Source organism: Salvelinus fontinalis, chromosome 13 (genome assembly GCF_029448725.1).
Source record: "Salvelinus fontinalis isolate EN_2023a chromosome 13, ASM2944872v1, whole genome shotgun sequence".
Lineage (NCBI taxonomy): Eukaryota > Metazoa > Chordata > Actinopteri > Salmoniformes > Salmonidae > Salvelinus > Salvelinus fontinalis.
Genome location: NC_074677.1, coordinates 3,033,878 through 3,046,181, shown reverse-complemented (window position 1 = coordinate 3,046,181; position 12,304 = coordinate 3,033,878).

The following is a 12,304-nucleotide window of genomic DNA, read 5'->3' as shown; positions in this document are numbered from 1 at the left end:
GACAGACTACTACCATTACCAGACAGACAGACTACTACCATTACCAGACAGACTACTACCATTACCAGACAGACAGACTACTACCACTACCAGACAGACTACTACCATTACCAGACAGACAGACTACTACCATTACCAGACAGACTACTACCATTACCAGACAGACAGACTACTACCACTACCAGACAGACTACTACCATTACCAGACAGACAGACTACTACCACTACCAGACAGACTACTACCACTACCAGACAGACTACTACCATTACCAGACAGACTACTACCATTACCAGACAGACAGACTACTACCACTACCAGACAGACAGACTACTACCATTACCAGACAGACAGACTACTACCATTACCAGACAGACTACTACCATTACCAGACAGACAGACTACTACCATTACCAGACAGACAGACTACTACCATTACCAGACAGACAGACTACTACCATTACCAGACAGACAGACTACTACCATTACCAGACAGACTACTACCATTACCAGACAGACAGACTACTACCACTACCAGACAGACTACTACCATTACCAGACAGACTACTACCACTACCAGACAGACTACTACCACTACCAGACAGACTACTACCACTACCAGACAGACAGACTACTACCATTACCAGACAGACAGACTACTACCACTACCAGACAGACAGACTACTACCATTACCAGACAGACTACTACCATTACCAGACAGACTACTACCATTACCAGACAGACAGACTACTACCACTACCAGACAGACAGACTACTACCATTACCAGACAGACAGACTACTACCACTACCAGACAGACAGACTACTACCACTACCAGACAGACTACTACCACTACCAGACAGACAGACTACTACCACTACCAGACAGACTACTACCACTACCAGACAGACAGACTACTACCATTACCAGACAGACAGACTACTACCATTACCAGACAGACTACTACCACTACCAGACAGACTACTACCACTACCAGACAGACAGACTACTACCATTACCAGACAGACAGACTACTACCACTACCAGACAGACAGACTACTACCACTACCAGACAGACAGACTACTACCACTACCAGACAGACAGACTACTACCACTACCAGACAGACAGACTACTACCACTACCAGACAGACTACTACCACTACCAGACAGACAGACTACTACCACTACCAGACAGACTACTACCACTACCAGACAGACAGACTACTACCATTACCAGACAGACTACTACCACTACCAGACAGACTACTACCACTACCAGACAGACAGACTACTACCACTACCAGACAGACAGACTACTACCACTACCAGACAGACTACTACCACTACCAGACAGACTACTACCACTACCAGACAGACAGACTACTACCACTACCAGACAGACAGACTACTACCACTACCAGACAGACAGACTACTACCACTACCAGACAGACAGACTACTACCACTACCAGACAGACAGACTACTACCATTACCAGACAGACAGACTACTACCATTACCAGACAGACAGACTACTACCATTACCAGACAGACAGACTACTACCACTACCAGACAGACTACTACCATTACCAGACAGACTACTACCACTACCAGACAGACAGACTACTACCATTACCAGACAGACTACTACCACTACCAGACAGACAGACTACTACCACTACCAGACAGACAGACTACTACCATTACCAGACAGACAGACTACTACCACTAACAGACAGACAGACTACTACCACTACCAGACAGACTACTACCATTACCAGACAGACTACTACCACTACCAGACAGACAGACTACTACCATTACCAGACAGACAGACTACTACCATTACCAGACAGACAGACTACTACCATTACCAGACAGACAGACTACTACCACTACCAGACAGACTACTACCATTACCAGACAGACAGACTCCTACCATTACCAGACAGACTACTACCACTACCAGACAGACTACTACCACTACCAGACAGACAGACTACTACCACTACCAGACAGACAGACTACTACCACTACCAGACAGACAGACTACTACCACTACCAGACAGACAGACTACTACCACTACCAGACAGACAGACTACTACCACTACCAGACAGACAGACTACTACCACTACCAGACAGACAGACTACTACCACTACCAGACAGACTACTACCATTACCAGACAGACTACTACCACTACCAGACAGACTACTACCATTACCAGACAGACTACTACCATTACCAGACAGACTACTACCATTACCAGACAGACAGACTACTACCACTACCAGACAGACAGACTACTACCATTACCAGACAGACTACTACCACTACCAGACAGACAGACTACTACCACTACCAGACAGACAGACTACTACCATTACCAGACAGACTACTACCACTACCAGACAGACTACTACCATTACCAGACAGACAGACTACTACCATTACCAGACAGACTACTACCATTACCAGACAGACTACTACCACTACCAGACAGACTACTACCACTACCAGACAGACTACTACCACTACCAGACAGACTACTACCACTACCAGACAGACTACTACCACTACCAGACAGACTACTACCACTACCAGACAGACTACTACCACTACCAGACAGACTACTACCACTACCAGACAGACTACTACCACTACCAGACAGACTACTACCATTACCAGACAGACTACTACCACTACCAGACAGACTACTACCACTACCAGACAGACTACTACCACTACCAGACAGACTACTACCATTACCAGACAGACAGACTACTACCATTACCAGACAGACTACTACCATTACCAGACAGACTACTACCACTACCAGACAGACTACTACCACTACCAGACAGACTACTACCACTACCAGACAGACTACTACCACTACCAGACAGACTACTACCACTACCAGACAGACTACTACCACTACCAGACAGACTACTACCACTACCAGACAGACAGACTACTACCATTACCAGACAGACTACTACCATTACCAGACAGACTACTACCACTACCAGACAGACTACTACCACTACCAGACAGACTACTACCACTACCAGACAGACTACTACCATTACCAGACAGACAGACTACTACCATTACCAGACAGACTACTACCACTACCAGACAGACTACTACCACTACCAGACAGACTACTACCACTACCAGACAGACTACTACCATTACCAGACAGACAGACTACTACCATTACCAGACAGACTACTACCATTACCAGACAGACTACTACCACTACCAGACAGACAGACTACTACCACTACCAGACAGACTACTACCATTACCAGACAGACAGACTACTACCATTACCAGACAGACTACTACCACTACCAGACAGACTACTACCACTACCAGACAGACTACTACCACTACCAGACAGACTACTACCATTACCAGACAGACAGACTACTACCATTACCAGACAGACTACTACCACTACCAGACAGACTACTACCATTACCAGACAGACAGACTACTACCACTACCAGACAGACAGACTACTACCATTACCAGACAGACTACTACCACTACCAGACAGACAGACTACTACCACTACCAGACAGACAGACTACTACCATTACCAGACAGACTACTACCACTACCAGACAGACAGACTACTACCATTACCAGACAGACAGACTACTACCACTACCAGACAGACTACTACCATTACCAGACAGACAGACTACTACCATTACCAGACAGACTACTACCACTACCAGACAGACAGACTACTACCACTACCAGACAGACTACTACCACTACCAGACAGACTACTACCACTACCAGACAGACAGACTACTACCACTACCAGACAGACTACTACCACTACCAGACAGACTACTACCACTACCAGACAGACTACTACCACTACCAGACAGACTACTACCACTACCAGACAGACAGACTACTACCACTACCAGACAGACTACTACCATTACCAGACAGACAGACTACTACCACTACCAGACAGACTACTACCACTACCAGACAGACTACTACCATTACCAGACAGACTACTACCATTACCAGACAGACTACTACCACTACCAGACAGACTACTACCATTACCAGACAGACTACTACCATTACCAGACAGACTACTACCACTACCAGACAGACAGACTACTACCACTACCAGACAGACTACTACCACTACCAGACAGACTACTACCACTACCAGACAGACTACTACCACTACCAGACAGACTACTACCACTACCAAACAGACAGACTACTACCACTACCAGACAGACTACTACCATTACCAGACAGACAGACTACTACCATTACCAGACAGACAGACTACTACCATTACCAGACAGACTACTACCATTACCAGACAGACAGACAACTAACATTACCAGACAGACTACTACCATTACCAGACAGACAGACTACTACCACTACCAGACAGACAGACTACTACCATTACCAGACAGACAGACTACTACCATTACCAGACAGACAGACTACTACCATTACCAGACAGACTACTACCATTACCAGACAGACAGACTACTACCATTACCAGACAGACAGACTACTACCATTACCAGACAGACAGACTACTACCATTACCAGACAGACTACTACCATTACCAGACAGACAGACAACTAACATTACCAGACAGACAGACAGACAACTAACATTACCAGACAGACAGACAGACAACTAACATTACCAGACAGACAGACTACTACCATTACCAGACAGACAGACTACTACCATTACCAGACAGACAGACTACTACCATTACCAGACAGACTACTACCATTACCAGACAGACAGACTACTACCACTACCAGACAGACAGACTACTACCACTACCAGACAGACAGACTACTACCACTACCAGACAGACAGACTACTACCATTACCAGACAGACAGACTACTACCACTACCAGACAGACAGACTACTACCATTACCAGACAGACAGACTACTACCATTACCAGACAGACAGACTACTACCACTACCAGACAGACAGACTACTACCATTACCAGACAGACTACTACCATTACCAGACAGACAGACTACTACCACTACCAGACAGACAGACTACTACCATTACCAGACAGACAGACTACTACCATTACCAGACAGACAGACTACTACCACTACCAGACAGACTACTACCATTACCAGACAGACAGACTACTACCACTACCAGACAGACAGACTACTACCACTACCAGACAGACAGACTACTACCACTACCAGACAGACAGACTACTACCACTACCAGACAGACAGACTACTACCATTACCAGACAGACAGACTACTACCATTACCAGACAGACAGACTACTACCACTACCAGACAGACAGACTACTACCACTACCAGACAGACAGACTACTACCATTACCAGACAGACTACTACCACTACCAGACAGACTACTACCACTACCAGACAGACAGACTACTACCACTACCAGACAGACAGACTACTACCACTACCAGACAGACAGACTACTACCACTACCAGACAGACAGACTACTACCACTACCAGACAGACTACTACCACTACCAGACAGACAGACTACTACCACTACCAGACAGACAGACTACTACCACTACCAGACAGACAGACTACTACCACTACCAGACAGACTACTACCACTACCAGACAGACTACTACCACTACCAGACAGACAGACTACTACCACTACCAGACAGACAGACTACTACCATTACCAGACAGACAGACTACTACCACTACCAGACAGACAGACTACTACCATTACCAGACAGACTACTACCACTACCAGACAGACTACTACCATTACCAGACAGACTACTACCACTACCAGACAGACTACTACCACTACCAGACAGACAGACTACTACCACTACCAGACAGACAGACTACTACCATTACCAGACAGACAGACTACTACCACTACCAGACAGACAGACTACTACCACTACCAGACAGACTACTACCACTACCAGACAGACAGACTACTACCATTACCAGACAGACAGACTACTACCACTACCAGACAGACAGACTACTACCATTACCAGACAGACAGACTACTACCACTACCAGACAGACAGACTACTACCACTACCAGACAGACTACTACCACTACCAGACAGACAGACTACTACCATTACCAGACAGACAGACTACTACCATTACCAGACAGACAGACTACTACCACTACCAGACAGACAGACTACTACCACTACCAGACAGACAGACTACTACCACTACCAGACAGACTACTACCATTACCAGACAGACAGACTACTACCATTACCAGACAGACAGACTACTACCACTACCAGACAGACAGACTACTACCACTACCAGACAGACAGACTACTACCATTACCAGACAGACAGACTACTACCATTACCAGACAGACAGACTACTACCACTACCAGACAGACAGACTACTACCATTACCAGACAGACAGACTACTACCATTACCAGACAGACAGACTACTACCATTACCAGACAGACAGACTACTACCATTACCAGACAGACAGACTACTACCATTACCAGACAGACAGACTACTACCACTACCAGACAGACAGACTACTACCATTACCAGACAGACAGACTACTACCATTACCAGACAGACAGACTACTACCACTACCAGACAGACAGACTACTACCACTACCAGACAGACTACTACCACTACCAGACAGACAGACTACTACCATTACCAGACAGACTACTACCACTACCAGACAGACTACTACCACTACCAGACAGACAGACTACTACCACTACCAGACAGACTACTACCACTACCAGACAGACAGACTACTACCATTACCAGACAGACAGACTACTACCACTACCAGACAGACTACTACCACTACCAGACAGACAGACTACTACCATTACCAGACAGACAGACTACTACCACTACCAGACAGACTACTACCACTACCAGACAGACTACTACCACTACCAGACAGACAGACTACTACCACTACCAGACAGACTACTACCATTACCAGACAGACTACTACCATTACCAGACAGACAGACTACTACCACTACCAGACAGACAGACTACTACCACTACCAGACAGACAGACTACTACCATTACCAGACAGACAGACTACTACCACTACCAGACAGACAGACTACTACCATTACCAGACAGACAGACTACTACCACTACCAGACAGACAGACTACTACCACTACCAGACAGACTACTACCATTACCAGACAGACAGACTACTACCACTACCAGACAGACAGACTACTACCATTACCAGACAGACAGACTACTACCACTACCAGACAGACAGACTACTACCATTACCAGACAGACAGACTACTACCATTACCAGACAGACAGACTACTACCATTACCAGACAGACAGACTACTACCATTACCAGACAGACAGACTACTACCATTACCAGACAGACAGACTACTACCACTACCAGACAGACAGACTACTACCATTACCAGACAGACAGACTACTACCATTACCAGACAGACAGACTACTACCATTACCAGACAGACTACTACCATTACCAGACAGACTACTACCATTACCAGACAGACAGACTACTACCATTACCAGACAGACAGACTACTACCATTACCAGACAGACTACTACCATTACCAGACAGACTACTACCATTACCAGACAGACTACTACCATTACCAGACAGACTACTACCATTACCAGACAGACTACTACCATTACCAGACAGACTACTACCATTACCAGACAGACAGACTACTACCATTACCAGACAGACTACTACCATTACCAGACAGACTACTACCATTACCAGACAGACTACTACCATTACCAGACAGACAGACTACTACCATTACCAGACAGACTACTACCATTACCAGACAGACTACTACCATTACCAGACAGACAGACTACTACCATTACCAGACAGACTACTACCATTACCAGACAGACAGACTACTACCATTACCAGACAGACAGACTACTACCATTACCAGACAGACAGACTACAACCATTACCAGACAGACAGACTACTACCATTACCAGACAGACAGACTACTACCACTACCAGACAGACAGACTACTACCATTACCAGACAGACAGACTACTACCACTACCAGACAGACAGACTACTACCACTACCAGACAGACTACTACCATTACCAGACAGACTACTACCATTACCAGACAGACTACTACCATTACCAGACAGACAGACTACTACCATTACCAGACAGACAGACTACTACCATTACCAGACAGACAGACTACTACCACTACCAGACAGACTACTACCATTACCAGACAGACAGACTACTACCACTACCAGACAGACAGACTACTACCATTACCAGACAGACAGACTACTACCACTACCAGACAGACAGACTACTACCACTACCAGACAGACTACTACCACTACCAGACAGACAGACTACTACCACTACCAGACAGACAGACTACTACCATTACCAGACAGACAGACTACTACCATTACCAGACAGACAGACTACTACCACTACCAGACAGACAGACTACTACCATTACCAGACAGACAGACTACTACCACTACCAGACAGACAGACTACTACCAGACACAGTGTGGATGAATGGTCATTAGAGACACTCAGTGTGGATGAATGGCCATTAGAGACACTCAGTGTGGATGAATGGTCATTAGAGACACTCAGTGTGGATGAATGGTCATTAGAGACACACAGTGTGGATGAATGGTCATTAGAGACACACAGTGTGGATGAATGGTCATTAGGGGGATAACAGTGTGGATGAATGGTCATTAGAGAGACACAGTGTGGATGAATGGTCATTAGGGGGACACAGTGTGGATGAATGGTCATTAGGGGGACACAGTGTGGATGAATGGTCATTAGGGGGACACAGTGTGGATGAATGGTCATTAGAGACACACAGTGTGGATGAATGGTCATTAGGGGGACACAGTGTGGATGAATGGTCATTAGAGACACTCAGTGTGGATGAATGGTCATTAGAGACACACAGTGTGGATGAATGGTCATTAGGGGGACACAGTGTTGATGAATGGTCATTAGAGAGACACAGTGTGGATGAATGGTCATTAGGGGGACACAGTGTGGATGAATGGTCATTAGGGGGACACAGTGTGGATGAATGGTCATTAGGGGGACACAGTGTGGATGAATGGTCATTAGGGGGACACAGTGTGGATGAATGGTCATTAGAGACACACAGTGTGGATGAATGGTCATTAGAGACACTCAGTGTGGATGAATGGTCATTAGGGGGACACACAGTGTGGATGAATGGTCATTAGGGGGACTCAGTGTGGATGAATGGTCATTAGAGACACTCAGTGTGGATGAATGGTCATTAGAGACACACAGTGTGGATGAATGGTCATTAGAGACACTCAGTGTGGATGAATGGTCATTAGGGGGACACACAGTGTGGATGAATGGTCATTAGGGGGACACAGTGTGGATGAATGGTCATTAGAGACACACAGTGTGGATGAATGGTCATTAGAGACACACAGTGTGGATGAATGGTCATTAGAGACACACAGTGTGAATGAATGGTCATTAGAGACACTCAGTGTGGATGAATGGTCATTAGAGACACACAGTGTGGATGAATGGTCATTAGGGGGACACAGTGTGGATGAATGGTCATTAGGGGGACACAGTGTGGATGAATGGTCATTAGAGACACACAGTGTGGATGAATGGTCATTAGAGACACACAGTGTGGATGAATGGTCATTAGGGGGACACAGTGTGGATGAATGGTCATTAGAGACACACAGTGTGGATGAATGGTCATTAGAGACACTCAGTCTGGATGAATGGTCATTAGAGACACTCAGTCTGGATGAATGGTCATTAGAGACACACAGTGTGGATGAATGGTCATTAGAGACACACAGTGTGGATGAATGGTCATTAGTCGACAGGATATAAATAGCAATCTCCATAAATCTGCTGTATAATATACTAACCAAAGAACAATTGAAATGTCTATCAAAGTCATTGTGATTGTATAGTGGATTTAACAATTTTCTTAATTTATTATAATAAAAATACATTGTGTCTATGAATAATCTCATATTCACATCAGAATAAACAATCATCCATTTTAGTATCAAAATATGTCAAATGAACCTGAATAATGACTCAACGTCCCCCTCTTATGACTCAACGTCCCCCTCTTATGACCCAACGTCCCCCTCTTATGACTCAACGTCCCCCTCTTATGACTCAACGTCCCCCTCTTATGACTCAACGTCCCCCTCTTATGACTCAACGTCCCCCTCTCATGACTCAACGTCCCCCCTCTTATGACTCAACGTTCCCCTCTAATGACTCAACGTCCCCCTCTATGACTCAACGACCCCTCTAATGACTCAACGTCCCCCTCTAATGACTCAACGTCCCCCTCTTATGACTCAACGTCCCCCTCTAATGACTCAACGTCCCCCTCTAATGACTCAACGTCCCCCTCTAATGACTCAACGTCCCCCTCTAATGACTCAACGCTCCCCTCTTATGACTCAACGTCCCCCTCTAATGACTCAACGTCCCCCTCTAATGACTCAACGTCCCCCTCTAATGACTCTACGTCCCCCTCTTATGACTCAACGTCCCCCTCTAATGACTCAACGTCCCCCTCTAATGACTCACCGTCCCCCTCTAATGACTCAGTGTCCCCCTCTAATGACTCAACGTCCCCCTCTAATGACTCAACGTCCCCCTCTAAAGACTCAACGCTCCCCTCTAATGACTCAACGCCCCCTCTAATGACTCAACGTCCCCCTCTAATGACTCAACGTCCCCCTCTAATGACTCAACGTCCCCCTCTAATGACTCAACGTCCCCCTCTAATGACTCAACGCTCCCCTCTAATGACTCAACGCTCCCCTCTAATGACTCAACGTCCCCCTCTAATGACTCGACGTCCCCCTCTAATGACTCGACGTCCCCCTCTTATGACTCGACGTCCCCCTCTAATGACTCGACGTCCCCCTCTAATGACTCAACGTCCCCCTCTAATGACTCAACGTCCCCCTCTAATGACTCAACGTCCCCCTCTAATGACTCAACGTCCCCCTCTAATGACTCAACGTCCCCCTCTAATGACTCAACGCCCCCCTCTAATGACTCAACGTCCCCCTCTAATGACTCAACGTCCCCCTCTAATGACTCAACTTCCCCCTCTAATGACTCAACGCTCCCCTCTTATGACGAAGAAATATAATACACTGAGAATGTACCACGTATTTTCCTCCGCTAACAAAACCAGGCTAATACGCTGCTAGCTGGTGCTCATACATTTATAAAACATAGTGTAGCAGTATAACTTTAGTACGTCCCCTCGCCCGACACGGGCGCGAACCAGGGACCCTCTGCACACATCGACAACAGTCACCCACAAAGCGTCGTTACCCATCGCTCCACAAAAGCCGCGGCCCTTGCAGAGCAAGGGGCAACCCTACTTCTAGGTTTCAGAGCAAGTGACGTAACTGATTGAAACGCTAGTAGCGCGTACCCGCTAACTAGCTAGCCATTTCACATCCGTTACATATACTTTATACATTTGTCATACATTACCTGCAATCGTGGGACACACACAGTACGGATGAATGGTCATTAGTCGACGGGATATAAACAGCACTCCTAAAGAAGATGCATTTTCCAGTCAGCTACCGACTTCAAAGAGGGAACTTTGGCATAAAACCCACATGGAAAACTGAGATTTGGCAAATAACAGATAAAGATTGGCTTATTTGACACCAAACCAACAACAGTAGTTACTAATAACATAAATTGCTAATGTACGATGTAAAAGGTGGATTTTATGATGTAATGTCAACTTTATATATTTCTATCCTGGGAACATTCCATTGTCAACTCAACCACAGCAATGCTCCATAAATCTGCTGTGGATTACCCACAATCCCATACCTTTATCACGGAGTGCATTAGACAATGTAAACACACTAATCCACAACGAGGAGGCATAATATCCATTTTATGCAGAAATGTAACAACTTAAATACACCATTACACATGCGCCGAATACAAAAGGTGTAGACCCTGCCGTGAAATGCAGTGTACATGTAGGTAGGGGTAAAGTGACTATGCATACATAATATACAGTAGCAGCAGTGTACATGTAGGTAGGGGTAAAGTGACTATGTATAGATAATAAACAGAGAGTAGCAGCAGTGGACATGTAGGTAGGGGTGAAGTGACTATGTATAGATAATAAACAGAGAGTAGCAGCAGTG